Genomic DNA, 22,916 nt, shown 5'->3' on the forward strand with positions numbered 1-22,916 from the left:
TGCTTTATGTTAAAATTAAATGCAGCAGCATTAATATCCAGCTCTGTTACAGTTTAAGTTGTATCAATAGTACCGTATGTTATGTACGAATCAAGCATGACTTTAGTTAGCAAGTTTTGCATGCAGCCCTGTAAAAAACATTCTGAAATGGTTCCTGTCTCTGTGCTTACACTGAACAGTGTGGTTTATATTTTGGATACAGCCCCTGTACCTCCTATGGGTGTATGTTCTCTGCTGGTGCATATGTAGAAAGCATTAAGCAGTGGAACTACGCAGGCATATAACTATGGAGGCTGGCAAAAGCTAATCTTCTCTGTCCTCAACCAGCCCCACAGCTGAGTTTTTTAGGATGTATTGACTACTATGGGACAACAGAAGGCACTGATTAAAGGACTGCTTAGTACTAATGAAAGGGCTTAAACGAGTTAGAGGGACATCTTGCAAACAGCAGACCTAAACTGTGCCCCTTCTTGTCAAGCCATCAAGGGAGTTTGCACAGCACACAGCTTAGCTTTTCATTTCAAAGGAGCACATACAAACCAAGGGTGGTCCCATTTACAGTTTCTTCAGAATTTCAAAAATATCTAAGAAAAATGAGGACATTGTTGAAATAAAAGAATTTGGGTATGATTATTTTCAAAACCAGTACAAAGCAGAAGCAGTCGCAGTGAAGTCAGAGGAGTTATTTTGATATAAAATAAGTGTGAAGGAGACTGAAGGCAGAACTGTCAAATTAGTTCTCTTTATTCTCATAGTGATAAAAGCTCATGACTGCTCATTATGCTTTGAAGAAAGACATTCCTAGTGAATTTATTAGTGAAAAGCAGGTGCTTTAATTTGTGATCTTTCCTATGCATACATTTTTTGCTAAAATTCCTGGAGAACTCACAACTGAAAGTATTTATTCAGGTAATAACATACTAATGTACCCGGCAATAACAATTGTTCTGGACTGTTAAGAGGTTATGAGGATTAACAGGACAAATTCTTCAAAAGATGCAAGCACAGTTTAGTTATGGTAAATCAAACTTTTTTGCCTGTTTTAAAATTAATCATTATGAATAGGAGGAGAATGTTAGCTGGTGGTACTAAACTTGGATGTTGCTATTGGGTTTGTTTCAACCCATAAGCATATTTTTTTGCCTCAGAAACCTCTCCAGCGAGGTGCTTTTGCACTGTTTCCATTTCCTCCCCATCCTGCTGAAAGACAATCTTTTAGCACAGTCTTCCTTTGGTGGGTCCACATAAAATAAAGAGTTCCTATTGTGATGTAGGGCACAGAAGCAGTGAAAACTATCCTACAGAGAGGGCACTTCAATTCTGCAGTGATGCTGTAGGAGGGAATAACTCCTGGGGCCATGAACAGCTAGTAAAAACAGAGTAAATCTTGATAGCCTCTCCTTTTGATTGGCCACTGGAAAATACCATATAGTTTCAATATTTAGGAGAGAAAAGTAAACTGATTACTTCACTTAAGCTGTCCTTAGGGGAGGACAGCAGGTTGCTGTCCCTTGGTCAGCTCAGCTTTGTCTTCCTGTTATCTGAATTGCCTATACAGATCTCTTGGAAGTGAAGCCCTGATAGCTAAAGTATGAGTTCAAACTTGATTCATCTTTGGTGCAACTGTTTCGATGAGCGGAAAGGGGGAAATGTTAACACCTTGTAAGATTATTTGCTATGTGAGAAAACTGCACTTCACAGCAAGATAAAGAGCAACCTGCCCAACTTTGCAACTGCCAAAGAAGTCTCCCAATAGCCTGGGGAGCAGAGGGAGTTGAACTCCAGCCTCCCTAAAAAGAATGCAGAAGAGCTGACAATTTGTCACAATGCCTATGGATGACCAAAAGTTTCATTCATGGCCAAAAAGCCTTTGAGACTGAAGTGGTAATAGTTATCTCTTAGAGGCACCTATCAAAGATATTGAAGACTATTTATCCCTTACTACATTTTAGGAACATCTTGAATTGTCATTTTCTGCCTGTTCTCACAACCACAATGCTTTTCATTAATCAAAACCCATCAGATTTGTAGCCTCAAGGTACAATCAAGGTGTCAAACAGAATTTGATTTTTATCTCTTTGTAGTCCTCTGAAGTGCAGATGACTCTGACTTGGCAGTGGTGTTCCATACAGAAGCAAAGTCTCAGGGCTTCCAGGTACAATAAATGATCCTCAGCAGAGAGTTTGTGTAATACATCTGGACATAACATCAATGGAGTAAGCCAGAAAAATTACACTTTGCAATCACAATGTGTGTTTTATTTGAGAAGGCAAGGAGATACAAAATGTATTTAATATAACAAAGAACAGATACATCTGGAATAGAATAACATTTATTAATGTTATTGAGTTTTGATACTTAAATATATCCTTTAAAGTAGTACAGTTCAAGCTCTTGTTTGGTTGTCTGTAAATTTTTCTTTTGAAAAGTCAGTGAAGCCTCAGCCTCAATGAAGTCAATAAACCACTTGACTAAGCCAAGAGTTATCATCAAATCAGACTGGGGATCTCTTCTGACAGTCTGTAGAAAGTACCTAGGCTACAATCCAAGACACAGTCTTTAACTTCTAGAAGCCTAGAAGAAGTCAAAGGCAAGGTGTTACCTCCTTATTCGTTCACTACAGCTATTTCAATGGTATTAGATGTGCACAAAATTTTCTGCATTTAGGGTTTTTGACAACATTCATTATTAAAGACAATTTTGATGAAAATGAGTGTTGTTGAATCTTTTATGCTTTCTACCTGTGGTGTCCCAAGGTTGGAGTGACTTGGGTTCGTGGATTTCCTTTGTCAGAATTAAGGTGAAATGACACCACGGGAGTTCAAACAACAATCAACATTTATTCAACCAAGCTAACCTTGCCCAAGCACAAGTGAACTTAAGAATACAGACCTTGCATCATGTCATTAAGCTGCCATTTGAAAAGAGAAGGGAGTTATGGAGAAAGAAATTAAAAAAGGGAAAAGAAGAAAAGAGAAAGAGACGATATCACCACGCTTGGATCCAGCGATGGTCTCTACTTGTAGATGTGGTCCTCCAGTGGCGAGGCATGCACCGAGAGCTCGTCCTTCCTTCTTTCATTCCTGAAGTGTCCACCCCTATAGGTGGGATTTGTCATCATTGAGCCGGCACAGTGTGTGCTCAGGAATGTTCCAGAAAGGAGTCGGTGGACTTGACATGTGCAGTTCATGTCTCTGGAATTCTCTGGAAATGGGTCGGTGGGTTTGGGGGTCGTCAAGGAGTTGCTTCTCCCTCCCTGTAGGCATGACTGCTGTCTGACCTTTCTTCTTGGTGCATGCGTCATGCCTCTTCTCATGGTTGCTTAAGGTAAGGAAGTGTGACTTTGGAGAAGCGTGGTCCCACCCCCATAAGGCCCTCTCCTCCAGCCTTGTCTTCCTGTTGACGCAACTTTGGTGCTTTTACAGAGGCTGTTTTCTCCACCGAATTTTTTTTTAACGAATGTTTGAGACATTGGCTAGAAGTTGTCAGACTTTAACACTACCTACTTAATAGCTCCAGTGAAACCTGCATTTTGAAATCTTGAAAATCTCCTGCAGTTCCCTGTCCATCACCGGTATGTTTGTTAAAAAATCATTTCTGATAATAATGTATATACTTTACAGTTGATCTTACTGCTGCATGTATTCCAATTCATTAATTATACCTTTTCCTTGGCATCTAATTTCTGGAGGCTAAAATTTCATAGGAAGCTTTATTATCAGCATGTTGCTTTTGTTCTCTTTGTTAGATATTTATTGATGCCATTTTCTGCCTCCTTTACAAGAAATACCAGAGGAGGTATTTTGCTTGTTACTTGTTCATTTTTGAGCAACCTAAATGTTTAGTCTTGAGAGAAGAAAAAGAAATTTCCTCAAATGGCTTAATTGATAGTATAAATGCAGCTCAGTGACCCTTATGCCTGTCACTAGCATTTTGTCTAAGTATGTATTTTTGGCTATGTGAAGCAATTGAATTTCTACTTTCCTCAGAGTTTTCCAGTATGAAGTGTCTAGATGTTAATGATAGAGCACTACAGGAATCTTTCTTCCAGAAAGTATATCTCTCAAACAGCTTTGAATCATACATTTTAATCTTTTTGGGTTCAGGTGGTCAGCAGGCTATCTATTTCAGCCCCCACGCTTCATTATCTGAACATTAGAGTAGTGTTGGAAAAAGATAGACCCCCAATGAATCTTATGAAAATATTGCAGTGTTCAAATACATTGTATTATTGGTATTAATAAGATGAAAAATTAGACAGTACAAAGCATGCTATGACATTTTTCAATTCAGAAAAAGAAGCTTTCTTCAGAATATATCTAAAGGAAAATATGACAGCGGGGAAATAGATCTAAAGAGGGTTTTTTTTAAGCTTGTGAACCAAAGAATGATGGTAAAGAATGTAGAGTCTGGGTTAAAATACATTAGTGAAATAGCTACATATTTCACAGAAACAGAAGAAAAGTCTGCATCAAGGTTGCCAAACAGTATGTTTTCATATGAAGATGGTCTGATAAATGAAAGTCCAGCATGTTACAGAAGTGCAGAAGTATCAAAGAATAACTGCAGTATTTCTGTTTATGACAGCAACTAGCATTTCACTCTCTTTAAAAAAGGCTGAAGCCCTCTTTACCAGGAGGGATCATATTGCAACAAAGAAAAAAATTGACAGAGAATTGAAGTCAGAAAATGGGACTATAGACTGTAAAAGGAAATGGCTTCAGTTTAGCACAGTGCATATAATACAAAGATGAGGAAAATGTGTATGGTACTTAACAAATTTAATACGGTTAGTAATGAGCTTCTGGATATTTGTGTTAGATAGGAGTACTGGGGAAAACAGTGCGCAATTTCTTTCTGCCAGTGAAGGCAGAGTGGCTCTGTCCCCCTGTATTGGCAACAGGGCCACTGCTGACACTATGACACCTTTCCCATCTTAGCTCCAGGAGAGTTGCAAGGGGAACAAGGCCAGTTCTTTAGCACGTGATTTGTCTTTGTGGACAGTCATTAAAACCTGCTGTTAAAGGCAACTGCTGGTACAAGAAGGCAAAATCTTAGCGTATTAACAAAGCAGCCACTGTTTCAAAGGCAATAAGCAATAGCACTAAGTCCTGGGTTGCCAGCTTTCTTGTATTCTTCTAACGTAGTCACCTATATGACAAAAGATGATGAAAATGTTTTCTTTTGGATTGTTCTACAATGAAAACTTTTTCTAGTTTGGCTAGTTACAGATGTGATTCTTCACAATGCTTCACTACCAGTGAAAGCCTTCCTGTTGAAGCTGCTGTGGCATACTTTGAGAAACATGTGTAAGTAACACTAATGGAAGTTTGTTATTGTCAACAGGACTGGTGACTGGAGCATAACGTTTTATTAGTATAACAGTAAATCGTACCTAACTTCAAACAATGAGGAGACTTCAACTAACCAGCATTCATTCTTATACCAAATATCTTATGAGAGTTTTTCAAAATCCTTAAAGCGTTTGGGAGACAAAACTGTACCTTTTACAGTTTCAAAGCAGTTTAGTCATATTTGTAAATGCTGTCTTTCCAGCTATATGTCTTGGTGTTAAAAATTCTACTGCTCTTATCTGAAAAGATATCAGCACTGTAGAATAGCCAATAGTTCTCCAGTTATACATGGGGAGAATTGTTTACTTACTGCAATCTGTTCTTCATTTCAATCTCTTGTCTGTTTCTTCTGTCACTGCTGCATATATTAGGAGAAAAAGAAAAGGCAAATATAAACAGCACAGGAGTTACCATAAAGAACCCTTACACAAAACTCAGGCCTCTAATTTCACTGTTCGTATGTAGGTACTCTTTTCTTGAATGGTACAATGAAGAAAATCATGCTTATCAATAATGCAGAAGTAACAGCACTTGATAAAGCAGGGGAATATTTTATAATATACTAATAGGACTGTTTCAGCCAATGAATTGTACCAAACTGCACAGTTGCTCATACCCTTGGGGAAAATTTTACCAAAATAACTCTGTGGGCTCAATAAAGTTACTACAAGATTAGATTAGCACAGTGGTCCTGTGCAGATAAGATATCAGAAGTCCTATGCACTTTACAGTGTACTAGCAAGCACACACACTCATACATCCCAACAGTTGACTGGGAGAGAGACTGGACAAAAAGAATCACTATTAACATTAGAAATTGGAAATCTTTTTTTCTGTCTACTATTGCTATTGAGTGGCAATGTAACAATCCCAGGTATTCATGTGTACTAACTGAACAACTACTAACCCCACTGCTATGCTGAATTGGGACTAAAATGGGAATTGCTTAGATCAATATAAGTAATATTTTGCCATATATTTTCCCATACTTCATACAATCATAATATTTATCCTGACTGTAGCCTTCACTGGTGACAAACCTAAACAAAACCATATACACTAAGCATCTTTTAATAAGGGCAAAGATGTACTTTTATTATAAGCACAGCAGTACACGTTCCTGTGTATCGGTAACTACATTAAAGCCGCTGTCCAAGAACTTGGTTCATAACAAAAGGTGGCATCAAAGCTAAAGGTACCATAGACAACCTATTTCAGACCCAGTTGGAGTGGTGGAAGACCATACTGCCCTTTTGCTGGAGGGTAAGCTCTATGCAGGTCAGCCCACGGACCGCAGCTTGTGAGCACTCCGTAGTCCAACAGCACATAAAGGTAAGGAGCTGAGTGTCCGTGGTAATGGCAGGGTAAAGCGTCTGGGTTTGCATGGCAGAAGTGATACCCATGTGTCCTCTCCCAGCCCCATTTGCCATGCACTGGCTGCAAACAGAGGAGGTGGGCAGGGACTAACAGTCCAAATCATGTATTTTAGAAGTAGAGGGTCAGAAGACAGGGATATAAGTCTGCCCTGTTCCTGAGATGGAGAAAAGAAAATTTTATTGTAAAAGAGATTGCTGTTGTTGTTGTTGTTGGAGAAAGAAGCCTGTTTCTCTAACACAGAAGCTGTTAGAGAAACAGGCTTGGAAATTATGAGGAAGGAAACTGACTGTTTTCATTCTTACCTTCTGGTTCTGGGGAAATAGTTCTTCGTGTGCATTCTTTTTTAGGAAATGGCTAAACTAAAGACATTGCACCTAAGAAATAACCAACTGTTACTATATGTAATTCTTCTCAGCAGTTAAGCTATAGTGTCATGAATGGGCGATTTAGATTGCTTAAAGAGCCACTACCAAAGGTATTAGCAAAAGTGGTTTTATTGAAATATGATGTTGTAAAAGTGCGACTTAACAAAGTTTGATGGCAAGGTTCACTCTATTACTCTACTGCACCATCATTTGAACAATGATTCAAAGTTGCCAAGGCAAAATCTTAGTACATGATAATACAAGGTTTTGCACAATACTGGTCACTTAGCAAAGACCTGCAGTTGGTGAAAGGTCTCTCTGCCTCGAGGAGCAACCTTGAGAGGTGTCTCATCTCAAGGGGAGATCATCACCATGCAGCAGGAAGAACTCAAAGAAGGCTCACTTAAGCTGTCATACTTATGGAATAAAGTGGTTGGCTTGTAGTCAAATCACATGCGATGGAAAAAGTATGCATGAGACTCCTTGTACCCACAACTTTCTTTGTTCCTTGATAAATGAGTCTTTGAAAAGCCACCCACCATTCATGTGTTAATAGCATGAACGGTGTTCCAAGTTCATATGCATCGATGCTCGCTGTGTCACTCTGCTGCTTTGTGGGTTTGTAGAGAACGGATTGGAACTAGAGAAGTTCTTGGACTAGTTATGGCCTAGGCCTTTACCTCCTTCAGAGCCTGTACCAATCTATTGCTAGTTTGGTTAAGGAGTCAAGTGCATCCATTACAGAAGATTATACTTTAATTGGTCAAAGGACAGAAGTATCAGTAGACTGGGACGTTATTTTCCTTCTGGATACTATAGTCAGACCCCAAAGGTATGTCATGAAATACTATAAACACAAAGGAAGCTGATCGAAAGTTAGAACACACTGGGCTTTGTTACCCCTTCTCAAACATTGTAACAGAAGGAAGGGATAAAAGAGCTTGAATGCTGATTTTATATAAAATAAATGCTCTATATGTCAAGTATAAAGTTGTAACAAAAAATGTTTAGGTTTAGGTGACTTGGTCAAAAACCTTTATTTTGATTTATTGCCAGACACTTTCCAATCCTTCTGTGAACAATGAACCTATAGTATTAATAGGACACTACCCAATGTGTCTTTTTCTTTATAACGGTGGAAAAGAATACTAAAGTACTTGAAGAAAAAAAAAAAAAAAAAAAAGAACTTAAGCTTTGAGTGTTTTATCTGGCTCTGCTCCAAAACAAACGGAGCACAGGGAGGGCAGTTACTGTAGGGTGCTGAGAATAACTGTCAGGCTTAGAGTACTGAATGGTCTTTGTTCACCTCTTAAAAGAAACAGTGGAGAGAGATTATATAGGATATATTTATATGTTATGTATGTATATACATTGCTGGTTGTTTCAGGAGGACAATAAAAAGAGAGAAAAGCAGAACGTTATATTATCTGATTTTCCACTGAATGTTTTCTAAGTTTAGTCAGTATTTTATTTTGAGATGCTGTGATACAAATTGGTGGTCACACATTGTTGAAGTTCCCAACTGTTCCAATTATTTCTGTACAGAATTGATTGTGAAACTGTTGCATACAGAAACATGAAGTAACATCTGTGGCTTCTGTGATGGAAGGAGAAGAATTTCTATCTTAGCAGGATGCTGATGCTTACTGTATCACTGAAGTTAAGATTTCTATGTTAACATTGTTATAGATTCTGAGGCAGAAACAGGTAAACAGGCTTTAAATGAAGGTTATCTACAAGGAGACCGGGATGCTGTTCACGACAGCTTTATGGCCCTTATTGCTTTCCATGATTTTTCTAGTTAACCGCAGAGATCCCATGATGAAATCCATTGCTGTTCTTCTGAAGTGGACTCTAGTCTTATGCACTGATTTTTTTTTTTGGTTTTTGGGGTTTTTTGGGGTTTTTTTGTGTCATTTACCTTAGTGTTGTCAGGCAAGGTGTAATAGACTGCAGTCAGTAAAATGGAGTTGTAGTAGTGTAGCAACCTGTGTGTAATACTTTGCTGTTTCTGCTCAATAAAATGTATGTCTTTTGCCCTCTTTTTTTAATGGCTTGTCCATTAAGAAGGCCTTAATATTCTTCACAGGTCTGATTTGAGATAGTTTTAAAAACCTAAATACTAGAAAGTGTATTCCCTCCTTGATCTGCTTTAATGGAAGTTGTGCCTAGGGATGAGAGGACAATAGATCTTCCTATGTCTGAGTGAGATTACTTCTTTGGAGTTTCAGAAAGGTAATTTGTCTTTAAAAATGATGTTGTTTAAAACTGCTTTGTTTGTTTCTTAAATGCAATAAACTGGAGCTGCCGGCTGCATAGAAGTAATCAGAGTCTTAGAAAGATACTCAGGTACTTGGAAATTATTTCAGGGCATCTTGGAATATGGGATTTACAGGCTTATGGTATGTGCAAAAAGAAAGTCTTAGAGCTGTAAAGTAAGCCAGGCACATGCATCTTCTGTCTATTTTCAAGTGTTTATTTGCTATGTCCTTCTAACATCTGGCAATGAAATAAATTCTTAAGATTGAAATGCAGTACCAGGGCTTAATTTTTCAGAGTGAATGTAGTTTAAATGACTTGCTGTAAATGCATTGCAATGAACAGCAAGAAAACATAAAAATTAAGTAACTAGTTACGAGGATGGATCTGCTCCCATGCTCTCTCTGCAATAAAGTACCAAGATTAGAAGCCTTCTTTTAGTGTGGCAGCTTCTCTCTCCCTTAGAGGAATTAATGTGGGGTTTTTTGGATGTCTTAGAGGTATTCAGAGGGCTGCCTTTTTGTTATTTACTTTTTTATTTGCTTATATTTAACAAACATTCATATTTCACAGGATTGCCTGCTTGCATCCCTGAATGTGGAACTTTGTATCCCAGCAGGAGTACAGCTTCTGAAGGGATTAATTGGAAAAGAGAGATGTCACAAAGGATGTCTTAAGATTTCTGAAATACTGGTTCAGTTAAAATACTGATTCTTAATCTATCAGTTGTTACTGCCTACTGCTCTGAGAAGGAAGCAGCTTTTCTTTATTGATAGAAATCCACCTGGCTACAGTGCTCAGTAGCATGGGGTGCACACCAGTAGCTGTCCTGAATAAGATGTGGTACAGATGCATCAAAGAGTAAGCGGACCAATTTTTACTGTTAAATAGGTAAAATATGTCCTGTGGTGGAACAATTAGTCCCATGTCAATAAAACATTGGTGTATATCGGTTTTGGTGGCCTTCATTATAAGATATTCTGTGGTAAATGAGTGGTTTTTCATCAAGCATGTTCCATGATAATCTACAAACCAAAATGGAAAGCTCTTTACTTCACCCATCGTCTCCTTCCAAGACATGTATTCAGCATAACTGTTTAGTATAGTTCCCTCACAATACAAGATTATTGTATATGTTTTTTCTACCTATGGTGTTAAGTTCCAGTTTCAGTTATGTTGGCCTCTCCAATTTTCAATACTTTTTATATTATTGTTATTCTATAATCTGTAGGGTACAATTAGTTTTATTCTCCAGGTACCCTACCTCAAGTCATTCCCCAGCCTAACCACTCTACATAAACCTTTTTTTCAGGCCACTTCCCCTGAGATGTAAAAATATTGTTTATAATAACAGCAGGGGCAGACCATAAAGTCTATCATTGTATAAATCATTTCAGCCATGACGTGGGAAATATTTTCCAAAGGAAGAGATATCAATAACTGAATATATTTTGAAAAAAAATGTTTCTTATAAGAAGCTTTTAAAGACTTAAGGCTGAAGTTGAGGGGGGAATGTTCCTGGGTTCCCATTTACCAGCTAGTATAGAATAGGTCTTATTTCACATGCACAAATCCTACTGTTCATTCACCATACAATCACTTTGTTTGGATGGAAAAATCAAGAGGCAGATTCCAGCCTCACTGAAATAAGTGTCAGAGCCCTCTCTGCGTGTGTGCGTCTTGCCTCCATAAGCCCAGCCACCGCTTATGCATGTACGTCTTTTGTAACTACAAAACTGAGACATCAGACGGAAGCTGACATTTTCCTTTTACAGAAGTCTGCAAATGCTAAGGCCCATGGTACAGTACTTCCAAAGCAGGTGGTACAAGTATACCAGTAGGAGCACATCCCAAAGGCATTTCTGCAGCAAGGAATAACTCACTCAAGCTGCTGGAGGTTTCTAAATGAAAGATGGAGATATTCTGTTTTGGACAGCTGTTGCCATGGATTCCTATTTTTTGGGTTTGTTCCATTCCATTTTAACCATTTATTAATATGGTCTGTATCACTTACATAGTTGATGGGTTTGGAAAAAAACAAACTAAATTCTTCCAGTTACCTTAGCACCATTTTTCTACTAAAAATGCTCAGAGAATGATGAATTACACCTCTTTTGTCCTACCCTATCTCTCTGCTAATTTCTTAGTCTCCTTTGAGAACAGCAAACGATTACTATATCACTGACTTCTGGGTTTAAATTTACAGTTTCAAAGTGATTCTGCTAAGTCTCATGTTTTTCTCCAGCTATAGTTATTTTGACATTTGTAGGTAGCTCTGTTTACTAAACGCAATGCAATCCAGTGCAACATACATTATGCTGTATAAAATAAACTTTTCTTGTCAGAACCCTATTTATTAATAACACTTCATTAAGAACTGCATTTACAGCTAAGTGTTGCAGCCATTTCCCATGCAATAACAAAAATTTACTACCACTTTTTTCATTTGGTAACATTTTATCATCTACAGTAGAAGAATTACAAATCTAGCCAGTTAAATCCTAAGCCATATTTCTTCCAACTTAATACTCGTATCCTTTTGCCTGGAGGATACATAATAGCTTTAATTATGCCCATTGTTTACTAAGGAAACAGCAGCATGACACTTAAAAAACCCCTTTGCCTTATAGTTAAAGGACAAAGTTCATGGAGTTGATGAAGGAGTCTCTGCATGCAGGTGTGAAACTTCAGTGCAGCTATTGCTCTGTTTTTACAGCTGTTGATCTTCCGCACCTCTCAAGCAGACCATGCTGTGTAGGAATTAGTACGTAGAAAATAACTGGGCACAGTGATCAGGTATCACTAGCCTCATAATTCTTCTGCAGTATTTCAGAATAGTGTTTACATTTTCTTTCTATTTGTTGTAAATTAGGTACAAAAGGAAAGAATTTGGTTTGATTATTTCAGTTGAAAATGAATATTAATGCCTGCTTTATACACAGTTGTGTGGGATTTTTTTCTTTTAATTTTGCTTATTATTTTTCTGGTTGTGTGATTTTTATTTCTAAGAAGATGAAATTTGGGCAATGATCTGAGAATATTTTACTCAAAACTTGATGAGGACACTTGAAAATTTCAGAAAAGACACATATCTGAAATAATTAATTCCCAATCTTTACATAGCCCTGATGAATATTGTGACAGTGTTAAGAATGACATATTAACAGCTCAGCTGCCTGTTTGGTAGAGACTTTTCACATTAAAATAGTTCATTACATCATTTAGTGGTGGTATTAAGGCCATATATAGAGTCTTTAAGATACCAAAGGACATTTTCAGCAGAAATTATGATGTTTGATAAGTTAAAAGGGACTAGACAGAAAGTCAAGTGTGGAACTAAATCATTTTTATATATGACGTTACATAGAAGGAAGCAAAAGTTGGGAGCAGGGTTTCAAACTAGGCTGAAAGTGCAACTGAAGGAGAGGGAGGATGGCCCAAAAGTTCTCATGAAGGTTACAGCTACTGTCATGTACGGTCTTTTGGGAAGAGCAGATCTGCAGCGGGCCCAGACCCTGCAAGACAACTACCATCACGTGGGGTAGGAGCTGAGCTGAATCTTAATGTCCAGAAGCTGAGAATCCTTTCTACTGGCTCTAGTCATACAAAAGTCATTGCAGAAATGAGGGAGGTTTTTTTCTGGAATATATTGCCAATAATAAGCTGCAGTTCATAAGAAAGTGTAGTGCCATCTCTGGTGTAAATGTTTATCAGGCAACTGGGTGCATTCTAAAATTAGTCCCTAATGCCGCCAGATCTGATCTCTCTCTCCAGTTTTGGGATGTTATAAACATAATTCATAGATGTTGTAATTTTCACAGAGGGAAATAGTATACAGATGTACATTATCACTCTGAACTATCAAGAAAATTTAAGCATATAAATCCCTTTAAAAATAGTTTTCAGTGAATCACAAGGAAAATGTTCCCTGAATCTATCATTCTCTTATAAAATTGAATAAAATGAATAATTTATGTAGTTCAATTTTTATGTTATTCCTTGTCTGTTTTATTTTAAAGCAATAATTATTTTTTGTTAGGATATCCTTAAAGAAAAAAAAATTACCATAAAAAGGATGGAATTTACCTACATTTCCAACAAAGAAAAGACTGGGTTTGATGCTTTTACTGTTATTCATGCCATACTAATTTATGTGACTTTCTAAACTATGCAATCTTGCATATGGAAGCATCTCTACCCTAGGGGTGGTGGGCTGGTAGCTGAGGCTGAAATAAAATTAAAATCTTTTTCTCGTTCCATAATGCACACTATTCATGCTTCATAAAACTGTGCTGTTTGACACTTCTCCAGATAGATGCAGCCTCCTGATGATGTGTCATGCTTCATTATGTTAGCAAGTTCTGTTCCTTAGAGTTAATCAAATGGCCAGTGGAATTTTCTCACATCTTTTTCATGTGTGCCTTATGCAAGCTTCTTTGCTGAAGGAAGGCATTTTATGTTCCTCTGAAATTGCTTTTAAGAGCAAGTCTATAAATGATGAAGAGCATGCTAAGATCAAAAGTGGGGGATGCACCAAGAAGGTGGCCTAGTCCTCCAGTTGTTTACACAGGTGCTCTGCTAGTGCAATCCTGTTGTCCTTGGGGAACTTGTATCTGCCTTGGGACTAGGCTGATTTTCAGTTATGCCATCAAATGAGAACTCCCCAACTGATCTCTGCAACTGTGGCCCACGTAGAAGGAATTGTACGAATGCAGTTCCAGAGCAGAAGTAGTAACATGGTAGAAAAAAGGACAGAGAATTAGTAGGATTATGCATGTGCTGGTAGAAGAATAATATTTCATAGCTCTAGGGCCATAGCAATGTATTAAAAAACTAACATGCATGTTATTTGCGTGCTTTAGAACATCAGAAGTTCCCAATGCAAAAGTTGTGGTTATATGTGTCTCTGATGTTCGTGCATGTACTTTCCTTATTCCACTCTGTATTTGCAGCACATGTTTTTCCCTGAGTTAATGCTGGAACCAAACTCCAGCTTTCATCAGACCTAAAATACCTACCAATGTATTTTTATGTGCAGAAGTTCAACTTCAGTTCTTCTGAAGGTTAAAATGTTCTTCATTCAGTATGAGTCAAATTTTTTCAGGACTAATGACGTCACCCTGTACTCTGGCATCAGTCTTTCCACCTTCCTCTTCCTGCAGGAACTGCTAGCAGAAGTACCATTGCTGGGTGAGAGGAGCCATCCCTCTACGTAGCACCTGTGGATGCTGTGTAGGACAGGAAAAACTTCCTTTGCACCAGAGCATGCCAGGATAGCAGCTTATCTCAAACTCATTTGCATTTTCCTGTAAACCCAGTGAGTACAAATTTCCTTTCATGAACACACTATTTTATTTATGTTAAATCTCACCTCTTTCAATTTTTTTTTTTAATAGGAGGTCTTCTGTATTTACATTCTCTGAGCATATGAATTAAATCCTCAGTTCTACTGGGCTAATAAGTGTAGCTAAGGCCTGATCAACTATTAGCTTAGACTGAGACTGAAAATCTTAATAGCAACAAGTATTTGGAGAGAGTTTGCCAATATCTGTACTGTTGCGAGCCACTCAGTCTCACAGCCTTGCACCAAGCACTGGCCAGGAGGTGATTGTTGCAAGGTGCCTTGAAGTTCAGCAAACATTAGAAATTATTCTTCTGTCATTCTCAAAAAGAGAAATGTACTTTTCTTCTAAAAAGGAGCTAAAATACATTTTGCCTTTTTTTGTTCACTTGTTTAATAACAACAAAAGCAGCTACATAGAAAAACACACTGAAAGTCAAAGCTTCTTGTTTCTGCTTCATCATCACTGAATTATGGCAAACAGCAGAGCTCTGGGTCTAGCATTTGTCAGCTACCTGCTGCTCCAGAACCAGCAGAGGGAGCACAAAACACTGTTTGTTTGTTTTCTTTTAATTTCTCGGTGATGGTGTGATTGACTTAAAAATGACAATCACAGATCCCAGAGGTTGTTAGAACCTATAGGGCATCATCAGGTTATATATTTTTCTAGCTGTCTGCTTAGAACTGTTACTGATGGTATCTCTCATCTCCTCCAAAATCACACAACTTCCAGGTATTGCTTGTTTTCTTCAGAAAATCTGTCTAATCTGTTTGTGATGGGTTTGACTTTAAATTAATTTTTCAGCTGAACCTTAGATGCCACATCTTTTGATCACCACCTAAGGGCCCAAATAAGTGGTAAAATAGTTAGGAATATGTAAAATTTTCTACTTCAAAATAGGCTACCTTGGCTGATGTAATTCTGGAGCAAGTTAGCATCACGACCTTGTCAATTCAGTTTTTATATATTTTCTGTGTTATACAGCTCTGTGTGTGTTCTGCAGTTCTTGAAATATCTTCTTCCAGCTTCACTGCCTGAGGCCACAAGTGTGCAGCGCAGTTCTGTCTCCCAAAGAATGTCAAACATAATGAAAAAATGAACTTGCAAAAGAGCTGATTTTTTTTTATGCCTTCCCGCTTGATTCTACTGCCTGCTCTTTTTGCTTTCCCCAGTTCTCCTAGGTTTTATTTTCTGCTTTTGGAACTGTATCCAAAGCTTCCTCAGAATGAATTGCTTTTACAAAGCTTCCTCATAATGAGGCTTGTCACACAAATGAATGGAGCATTGCTGAACTCTCACAATGTGGCACAGGCTGACTCAACCTTTCGATGCTCACTCTCAGAATTAGCATTCTTGTCTAACAATGATTTTTGCCCCTTCTCTTTCTGCTACTGAAGCTCGTGACCTGATATATTCAAGAAATCACATTCACAAAAATGAATGAAAAGTATAAGGATTAAAGTGAAAGTTAACCTCACAGAATAGGAGAACTTTAGATTCGGGTTGTCTTCCTTATTCATTGGACCCAAGTATTGTAGTAGAACCAGAAGAGTGAGTGATATTGCATTCAGTGCCAAAGGTGAAGGCAGCTTTCTTCACAAGGGGCAAAGCCTGCATGCTTTAAGAGTAACTTCAATGAAACTACTCGCATGGCTGAAGCAAACAGGGTTAGGCCACAGCTGCATACTCTTCTGCTTTACCAAGGAGGACAGAAAAAGTGCTCAACAACCGTTGCACATCTTGTGCCCCTTTAGACCTTAGCTTAACTGTGAAGGAGAAAAGATGCAAGATACCTGTTTTGAACTGGTGAATGCTGGAGCAGTATAGGCTAGAAAGCCTTCCTGCTAATTTGTTGAAGACAGTAGCAATAAATAGAAGAAAAGAGGGCAGCTCTGCTGCCTGGAGTCCTGAGAACTGAACAGTTCTCACCAGAGCTCACACCCGAATTACTGGTGCTGAGCAGCCCTGGGGGTAGTGTCTGCTTGTGTCTGTCCCAGACTGCAGCTAATCTTAAAAGTTCTTGAGAGTTTTTGAGGACAGCCTTCTTCCCAAAGGGGGCACGGTGCAGAGGAAAAAAGAGTGAGAATTTATCTGAAATCCTGAATTTCCATTCTGCATGTAATTTTAACCTTGTGAAGGAAGGAAAGAGAGACAAAGAGAAGAGGGAGGAGGGAAGGGAACACCAAGACTGCAGTTCAGCATTCACTACTGAAACGTCCAGTGGAATAGAAACTCAAATAACTTTTTTTTTTTTTTTTAAATAATCACAATAACTTTTTATTTCAACCTTTAGAAATGATGTATGAATCCCCATGCAGATCTGGCAAACTTGCATTTAGACTTTCAGCCAGCTATCATGAGTGCTGGAAAAGCTTAGTAGTCCCAGCTCAAGTAAGAGTGTCTCTGATGTGTTGTTATATGGTATGCATGGCATCCTCTACAATCAGAGTGTAAAAATCTGATGACTGCAGAAGTTCTTTTCATGTATTGGCTGCTTCTGCTTAATATGTTTGCAAAAGCAAGCAGTCTAGAAGCATTGTGTATGGTGGACAACTTCACATCTCTTCCATGAAGTTTTAATCCCAGTTTGCACTGGTGACCTTGTACAATCTTTGAAAACCTCCATTGCTTCACTGATTAAGCTGGTGGACTGACAGTTTTCTGCTTTCTATGCAAAAGTTGCATAACACCTTGCTTGATTACAGATACAATTGCACAGAATTATTAGCATTATGCAGTAGAAATGATGAAAGTGCAATTTATGATCATCTGGCTCCCAGCCTACTGTACTTTATTAAAGCAAGAGAATATTTTGGGGAAGAAAAATAGGAAGCAGAAGCAGGGTAGCTGATGAGCCCATATTCAATTCCACTTGAGGCAGAAATGAAGCATGCAAAATGTAGCTTAGAATTATTAACATTCCTGAGGTTACAAACTATACTGAAATCTGAAAGCTATAAAGGAAATTGTTAGACAACCTTAATTAAAAACATCACTACCAGCTATCCACATAATAAACACACTACATCTGAGTAAAAGAAAATGAAGGTAATGGTGAATAAACATTTGAAATAAAAGGAAGATTTTACAACTTGGTGCTGGGGGGGCCATGTGGGCAGGGTCTGCCCCCCCACCCATGGTCCCCGCAGCCCCGTTTCAGACAGTGGTGGTAGATAATAATGAAGTCACTGAATTTGGGGAGGATGTACCTACCCACCCTGTCACACAGAGGAAAGACAAAAGCAGACCACCCATTACCCCCAAGTTAGGGCTAGATGAGGAAAGAGCAGGACAAGTGGCAGAGAGGCTGGACTCCCTGCCGCCCGAGGAGGCAGATGAGAGGCCAAGCCAGAGGGGAGCCGAGCGGAACCCCTGTTTGGGAGGGAGCCAAGCCTGGCTGCAGAGGTGAGCAGGACCCCGACGGGGAGCAGCCGACAGGTACAGCCTTAGACAGGTCCAGGCTAGCTAAAGCTGAGGTCAGGCTGAACAAATTTGATTAACTTCTCCTAGGAAGTGACAATGACAGCTGACAGGAGCACCGCAGTAGACATAATCTCCTTGGACCTCAAGAAGTGGTATGGCTTCAAAGGCTGTTTTTTAAAACTGGTGTGGCTGCAGGATTTTACTGGCTAAATCAGCATCAGAGTGAAGGAAGCTGACTTCTGTCAGAAAGATGAGCTTGATAGCTTTCTTTAATTAATTTTTAATAAAAGAAAAATAAAGCAGATGAAAGAAGCCAGGTCAAGAACTTAGAAGAAGTAAGCCAAGAATTTCTTACTTATGGTCTGGGTCTTGTAAGGACAAGCATCAGAGTAAATTTATTTCCATGTGTGAAAATCAATGGTCTTTGTCATTGTAATTAAATCCGTACTTAAAAGTATAACTATTTTCATTAGGAGATATTTTGCCTACTTGTTTCAGTAAGAGTTATACCACTACTGGCAGACAGGGAAAGTCTCAGGATGCACATGTTATAAAGACACAACAGCATTACTTCTTGTCGGGGTATAAGCTGCCCAAGCACACCCTGCTGTCAGGACACCGTCTTGCAGCTGTTTTCATAAAATCATCAAATCACCAAAATGTCATTGGGAAGGGACGGCAGAAGGTCTTTCAGTTGAAACCCCAGGTCAAAGTAGGACTGTCACTACTGCTAGATCAGCTCTGGCTGGGTTTAGCTGGGTTGTGAAAATCTGATTTGCAGATTTAACAGCCTCTGTGGGCAACCCGCTCCAGTGCAATGCTACTCGCCCAGCTTTGCTGTTGTTGCTTTTTTTTTGTTTTGGTTTGGTTTTGGTTTTTTTTACTGCTTTACCTATAGTGCTTGATGAACAGGGATCCCTGAACACCAATTCAAAGAGGGGAAACCTTTATAAATAAACACACCCTTCCTTTTCTATTGTTTCCTACATCAGGAGTGTGTTAAGGCTGGATTGTCAACACTGAGTACAATGTGTTGCCTTTTGTTGATTTCATCCAGTCTATTAATGCTGTTTAATTTTTTTTTTTTTTTACTTAATTATTGCAGTGGATTGTCTTGGGGCTATTTGAGGTTGAAAACCAAGACTTTAATGATAAAATACAGAAACAAAGACAGGCTACTCTTGTCAGCATCAGCAAATAAATAGCATTAATCTGTCTTCATTACTGCCGTGCATGGTGTAACACAAGAGTCCACTAGGTGGGAAGAGGTATAATATCTTTAAACCACTCTATGAGTGCTAAGAATTAACCTAAAACTTAAACTGAAAAAAAGTCTTTGATCAGCAAAGCATAGTGACAGTCATTTTGAATTCAGAAGCTTTTTGACATCTTTCTGTTAGGATACTGAGAGAGTGCAGGTCTGACTTGACCTGTCATCATCAGTTCTCGATGGGAGGTGCCTCACTGCCATTTGTGCCTTTGGAAACTCTGCCTTGTCTGTACGTTGTAGTGGGATGCTTATTCCAGCTGGAGTTGTATCTCTTTCTTGCTTTATTATTTAGAAGTATGAAGTTTTAATTAGCACGTAGTTATGTTTTAGAGTGGTTTAGAATATGTCGTATCCTTAAAGGCTTTCAACAAATGGATGTTTGGTTCCCCCCTCCCCACCTCAAAAATGAGTTATCCAAGCAATATGTGCTAAATGTTTTTGAGAATGAGGGTTGGACACACACAACTAGATTATGTGGCAGTGTAAATCAGAACTGTACAATTCACTTCAGTGATTTACATTATCTGAAGATCTGGACTATTAATTATTGGAAGCCTACCTTCTTAAAAGCAATTTTTTAGTCACTTTGACATCTAACCATCTGGCTTCAGTTTCCCTCGGTATGCACTTTCAGACATGAATACTAGGAGGCTTTGTTTAAATATGCAGATTACCTAGGCAGCATGCAGGAGATGGTGAAAGATACAGCTTTGATTGCATGGTTTATTTCTTTGCAAAGTGCAAAGATGTGGCCTCTGCCACATCTCTCTAAAACATAGGTGTGATATGTTTTGGGAAGAATACTGGCTATTGCAGCACTATCCACACAAAACATATATCATGGCCTATTTGCAACTCTTTTGTTGGGGAAGTTTTTGTACCCATTTTTCGCAGGTTTCTATGCCTTCCTACATGTGCATGCGTTGGAGTTGCCTCTCTCCCTGAGTATGCTCGCACATTGCAGCTCTGGCACTGCTGGGTTTCTCATTCCCAGCCTGGAGGCTTAGCCCTCTTTGACTGCCACTGCTCCATCTGACAAGGAGGCTGAATCAGCATCCTCACCCTTTCAGAGCTGATAGTCCAAAGTGTTATCACAAAGTCAAAAAGGGCAGATGCTTTAGACTGGGCTGTGAAGCCACAGAGATCTAGACTACCTCTAACAGCCTGCTCTCCAGGAACATCAGAGCTCCTCAGTCCCAGCCTGAGATTCATAGCATGGTCTTTCATATAGCTCCTACACATGGACTGTAATTTTCCTTACCATCAGAAACAGTCTCATCTAGAAAGTAAGATCAAGTGTTTGAGCACAGAGTTCTGTTTCCCTGAGGGATGTGATTTTACCCAGCACAATATTTCCTGAGGCAGCAGCGTTATTGACTGCAATACTTTATGTTGCTGCAGAAGGGAAGCCTCTGTAAAATAGCCTTTAATTGTCACCCTGTTTTGTCCTTATTGTATGTTCAGGTGTGGGTTTAGAAGGGGGAACAGGATACTGAAGAACCTTGAAGAGCTTCAGACCAGTCCACTACTTTTTCCTTCAGTCCTTCTGCTGAGATTTCCCCATTCATCTGATGTGGAGACAACCTGTGATCCAGGGCAGAGGTATGTGCTCCTGCACCTTTACAGTCTCAAGGCACTACCTCCCCCTGCCTCCCTCCACCCCCAAAGCAGGAGTGTACTCTTGTCATCTGATGTCCCCTGTAGGAGAAAATGCTGTTTCTCTGCTACCCCAGCTGCGAGGCTGTCACCACTCTTGTTGATAAAGCCTGAAGGCTTGATTTTATCTTGATTAGGAGTTGAGGGATGGTTTGTATGTGCTGCTAATAAAAAAAGAAAAAACTTACCTGGAAAGGTTTTTTTAATAATCTCAATTTTGTAAATTTTGTGATATCTCAGACATAACTATTTCATCAGAGGTAATGGTATGCAAATGGTTAATTCTAAGTTCCTTAAGACCTTTCTTAGAAAATTCATTTCCTATTGTCACTAATTTTTCACTCTCCCCAGTTTAAAACAGCTGTTAATTTTCAGTAGCTTAGAGTCTTGTATTTGTGCTATTAATTCAGCAAGAGAGACATATGTTTGTATGAAGAAAAACAGCATAGATCCCATTAAGACCCTTGTGGCCCCCAAACCTGTGGCAGTGTTGAGAATTCTCTGGTCCTGGTGCGCGGCTGAATTTCCCAGCTCAGTGTGTGCATCTAACAAAACCCATCATCAGCCAATTGGAAGTCTGATTTTCGAGGACCATTGAACACTGAACATTCCCAGTGAGCTGCAATTACAGAAACAATTGTGCTAAATAACTTTGGACTGATGGTGTGTGAACATCAGCCCTCCCAAATTCCCCTTTCATATTTCGGCTGGACAGTGTACAGGGTTACAGTAGGAATATTTTAGGGAGTGTCGACGTGTTTCAGAAATTCTGGCGTTTCTTCATCTGACTCTGTTTTATGAGTCCATAGGCTGAATAGCCTTATATTTGCAGTTGTATTTGGTGTTGAGAAGAAAAAGGGCAGGGTATGTTTTACTGAAGGTGAAGCATCTTCAACTCCCCTCAAATGATTCCAGTTCTACTTTCAGTCATAGCAGCCTAAGTCAGGAGGCGGCAGCATGTTTCATATGTTTCCCTAGTGCTGGACATATGTCAAATGTATGAGGCAGTTTACCTAAGACATAATAGACTGTATCAGAAAAACTACCTTTGTTTATTAACCTTGTGAATTGTTCATTTTGCATTTTTATTTGGCACAGTGGAAAGTGTTAATATATATATTACAGGGAGACTGAAGGGTTCAACCCTCCTTAGGAGTCCTACAAAGCATGGAAACAACATTAACTTTTTGGTCTGAGACTGGTAAATTGATACCTGATGCCAACGCATCGGTCATACACTCACGCTCACGCTGACCACCAATGTCAGCAGAGTGCTCGAGGTCACTGCGCCCCGTTATTAGGAGTCAACAGTCGGCCTCTACATATTTTATACAGGTCTTGTTCTTGTCTCTGCTAGCTCTCTGGATCAAATGCCACACACTGATCATGACATGAGTTTTTCACATATGATGGCTCTTTTCAAATGCATGTGAAATGATTCAGTGGTCTCACTTAAATTCATGGATGAGCCTATACACGGTACAGTGTGTCTGCCCTTGCTGGCTATACCTGAGTGAGATCAAAGAGCTGCATAGCTGGGCTAGTTGCTTAGTTGTCTTGCCACACTTGCAGCTAACCCATCTCAGGTTGGCTACCCAAGTGAAAATACAACGCCTAAACTCTGCAGGCAGCCACATGATCTCAGTTTTAGAACTGCAGACTTGTTACCTGCAGTGAGCATGGAAGAGACTTAAAATATTTGCTATGTAATATGAATATTAAATGTAATAATTAAAACCAGCTCTATAAACATAAGGTAATCTGGTAGCTTTACAGGTACTTGTCCAATCCTACTCAAGCACAGGTGGAAATGCAGACAAAATTGTGTAAACCAAACCTCCACAAAGTAATACATAAATGGTGATGTATT

General features: G+C 39.0%; 1 long non-coding RNA gene across 1 annotated transcript; it reads left to right on the top strand.

Moving 5' to 3' along the window:
- The first annotated feature begins 3,404 nt into the window (after window positions 1–3,404).
- On the top strand, window positions 3,405–20,987 carry LOC115344157. Its single transcript, XR_003924453.1, has 3 exons — window positions 3,405–3,574; window positions 14,518–14,672; window positions 20,855–20,987. It is a non-coding gene; the product is annotated as an uncharacterized LOC115344157 (long non-coding RNA).
- Window positions 20,988–22,916: the final 1,929 nt, after the last annotated feature.

Source organism: Aquila chrysaetos, chromosome 7, assembly GCF_900496995.4.
Source record: "Aquila chrysaetos chrysaetos chromosome 7, bAquChr1.4, whole genome shotgun sequence".
In the NCBI taxonomy this organism is placed as follows: Eukaryota; Metazoa; Chordata; class Aves; order Accipitriformes; family Accipitridae; genus Aquila; species Aquila chrysaetos.